Here is a 3,512-nt window from a genome sequence, read left to right on the forward strand (position 1 = left end):
TTTTTTTTTTTTTTTTTTTTTTTGGTACCAGGGTCTTTGCGCACGCTTGCAAGGCGGGCAGCGGAACCACTGAGCTAAATCCCCAGCCCAGCCCACAAATGTTCATTTTTTTAACCTGGAATTTATATCTAGTTAGACCAGGCTCATATGAAGAACTGAAGCAGTTGCCTCAATTAACGAAGAATTTTTAAAAAGTAAATTGGACAACTTAACATATAAAACATTCTTAATCAACTGCACATCTGTTTGTTTGTTTTTGTAGTGCTAAGATGGAACCCAGGGCCTTGCACGTGCTAAGCGAGGGCTCTACCACAAGCCTCCTCCCAGTCCTCTGTTTCCTTTAGAGACAGTCTTGCTACGTCACCCAGGTTGGCTTCAAACTTTCGATCCTCCAGCCTGAGAATCCCAAACAACTGCGATTATGGGTGTGTACCTCTGCGCTCAACTAGCTATAGATTCCTAAATTTCTTCTTTTATTTTGCAGCATCTAATAGGTCTCATCACATCATTTCACCAAGGGCCATTCCCACATTGGAGCTCTTCACCTGCGAGTGGATGCAGCAAATAGAATCTGAACTCAATGGAACAACTGTCCTCAGAAAAATGAATGCTACTTTTAGGTCACAGTGTACAATTTGAGAGGGACAAGCTCACTTCTAACCTCAACCCAGCTCCCAGGTGAGCAGGGCCCAGCCAGAAACAAGCTTGGATACCACCATGTTAAATCGGATCTTTAGCGGCTCTGGAAATAGAATAGGCCAGAAGGATCCCCTCTTCCCAAAGGGGCTGTTCCAAAAAACATGAATGCAGACAGCACAGACAGAAGGACAAAGATGGCATCAAATGACAGTTATCTCAGAAGGTGCTCAGCCACAGGTAGCATAGGACAAAAGAAAAGCCCACAGGTTTCATTTCGCTTAGACACTGGCTGTGCACCAGAAGGTCGTACAGAAATTGCATGTACTTCTGTAGGTGACCCAGTCTCCAGGCACATCTGGGACGAACCTTACATGGAGAATGGGACACGGCCTCTCAGGGACAGGCTGAGGTCTTCTCTGTAGACTATTGGTTGCTTCGGGTGACATTTTTAGAATCGGGCAAGTTTGGAGAGCAATAATTGAAGGGATTCCTTAGTGAGTCCTAGTCCTGAGCACACGCGTAATTACCTTCACTTGTCTTTATTAGTCCAGCCTTTCAAGTCCCCCGGCCCTCTCTTATTCTAGGTGAGTTACCTCTGTCTACCAGTTGACTGCACAATGAGAAACTGAGCCACACACGCTCTGTCGTGTCTCCCAGACACTCTGATGCATCCACGCAGTCTGATGGACGCAGCTTCAGAAGCTGGACAAGAGCAAGGGAAAAGCAGGAGGGGTGAGCTTCATTCTGCACCAAGTACGGGGTGACAGCACGCCCCACTGTAGCCTGTCCACCTTTGCACCCTGAGTCCCTGGGCTCCACCAGCATGTGTGAGTCCATCCACTTTTGAAACAGGAAGTAGGCGCAAAGCAGTATTGAACGGGCGGTGCTGGGCAGAAGACAGGAGGGACTACTGGTCCTTTACTTCTCCACTGAGTACAGCATTATCACCTTGTGGCTGCTAAGAGCATTCGTAAGCATAATGTTTCTGTTTTTGAATACGCAGATGTCAGAATTAATAAATAAAGAACTGATTGCATTGATTTTCCTGACGGCACAATCACCATCTGCCTGATCCGCCCACACTGGGCTCCATCCCAGTCCCAGAACATGGGAAGCACGCTCACCCCCGGGCCTTTCCCTGCTCTTCCAGCTGCACACGGCACTCCCTCCCTGGGTGTCTTCAGGGCTCCCATGTCTCTTCCTGCAGTCCACGGTCACAGGCATCTCAGCACAGAGGCTGTCCTGTGCTCCCATTAACTCTGGGTCCCTGAGCATTCGTCAGGTATGCACTCCCCACTGGATTCGCCTGCTACTCCCCTCCTGTGCCCTGACAGTGGCACCCATGTCCTGTTCCCAGCCTCTCAACACTGGCAGTGGAGCCCAAGATGGAAGCAGCGCGTCAGTGGCTGGCGAGAGATGGTGAGCACCAAAGTCTGTGGCCTTGGATATCCGGAATAGCACCAGAGAAGTGAACACACACTCACAATAGGAAGCGCAGAGGCCACCACGGCGAATAGAGCTTGAAGCCCTTTCTGAAAAACAACAGAGCTCCTTCAGCTAAAGCACACAAAATAACTAACTGTCCTCACCAAAGAAGGGGATGGATGGGGAGAAGCGGACGTTTATCAGATCTGCAGTGTAGTTTTAAAGACGTGTTTGTGACTGTTGTGAGGTTATGTAACCGCAGACATTGTCCTGTCCTCTTAATTGTCTGCTTCCGGCTCACCCTGTCCTACGCACAGGCCAGGCCTGGAGGGTCCAGCCCAACTCAGAAGGCCTTGTTTTCTCCCACAGTGCCTATCTGAAAGTGCTTAAATGGTGGAGACTCCAAAACTGCATTTACTTGGTGAGAAACTCCTGTATCAAACATTACACACTCGTGCTTCCTGGAATATGTTTTACACATTTCGGCCGTAGCGTTTCTCACTACCACTGCCTACACACATGCTTGTCGGCAGGTCACGAATCTTGGTAAAAATTTAAGATGGAAGAGTAGAGCATTTTTAAATATGTACAAAGACAAAATGTCCTAAAAACTTTGCTTTAATGAGCGATAGCATCAGTGAGGTAGAACATAAAAAGCAGAACATTTCAATCCGAAAAGACCACACCAATAAAAAAATAAATGATGGTATTCGTCAGTGCACACAGGCTGGCTGGAAATGTCTTCTCCCCTCCAGTCCTCCCTCTAGCTGAGACTGAGGGGCGCTCCGTGTGCTTTTCCCATTCTGCGCACCGCCAGAGGCCGGCAGGGAGGGCCGCCCAGGAAGCTGCCAGGCCTGAGCGCCGCCCTCGGCCTGCCCCACAGTTGGTGTTCCCGACACCCACTCCTCTCCTCTGAGGCGTCTAACCTGCACCCCTTCCGCTGCCACCTCCACGCCTGGCCCCATCCCTGCCAGGCCTTCCTTTAAGAAAACTAAGCTAGAACTAGCAAAAGTGATAGAAGAGTCGGGCAGTTTCCAAAGGCAGAGAGCGGACGTCTGCCCGTGGGTCTCCTTATTACTCTGCCCGGGATACAAACCAGTGCTGGAAACCACGCATCTACTCTCGCGAACTGCGAGGCCATTACCCGAAAAAGCGAGGTGGCGCAGCGTGGCGAACCCAGCTTGTCTGTCCCTGTTGGTGCTGGGTACGCCTCGGTTAAAATAGAAACCGATCCACTTTCATAGGGCCCTCGAGTCGTGTTGTAGCATAAACCGAAGCAGACTCAATGTTCCTCGCCTGATTAATTAGAGTGGGTTTGCTGCCACTTTGGACACGAAGACCAAACCCAACCTAACCAAAGCAAAACCCAGAACCCTCGGCGTTGGCGAAGTCTAACGCGGCGGCGAGGCCTCGGACCCCGTCCCGCCTCAGGCACCTCGCTCCTCGCG

The 3,512-nt window shown here is 50.3% G+C and overlaps 1 protein-coding gene and 1 long non-coding RNA gene across 3 annotated transcripts in view; one reads left to right on the forward strand and one right to left on the reverse strand.

Moving 5' to 3' along the window:
- LOC104859015 overlaps positions 1–1,666 on the forward strand; it is a 4,516-nt gene extending 2,850 nt beyond the window's left edge. The window contains exons 1-3 of one of the 2 annotated variants that reach the window (XR_779260.3): positions 280–368; positions 485–678; positions 1,224–1,666. This is a non-coding gene — a long non-coding RNA (uncharacterized LOC104859015). Of the gene's footprint in view, positions 1–279; positions 369–484; positions 679–1,223 lie in introns of those variants that run through there. The other variant, XR_779259.3, reaches the window with a different exon arrangement.
- Positions 1–3,512, reverse strand: part of Grhl2 (grainyhead like transcription factor 2) — a 121,688-nt gene that overhangs the window by 117,082 nt on the left and 1,094 nt on the right. The window lies entirely within an intron of this gene.

The sequence above is a fragment of the Fukomys damarensis genome, unplaced genomic scaffold (assembly GCF_012274545.1).
Source record: "Fukomys damarensis isolate Sample0158 unplaced genomic scaffold, DMR_v1.0_HiC HiC_scaffold_5, whole genome shotgun sequence".
In the NCBI taxonomy this organism is placed as follows: Eukaryota; Metazoa; Chordata; class Mammalia; order Rodentia; family Bathyergidae; genus Fukomys; species Fukomys damarensis.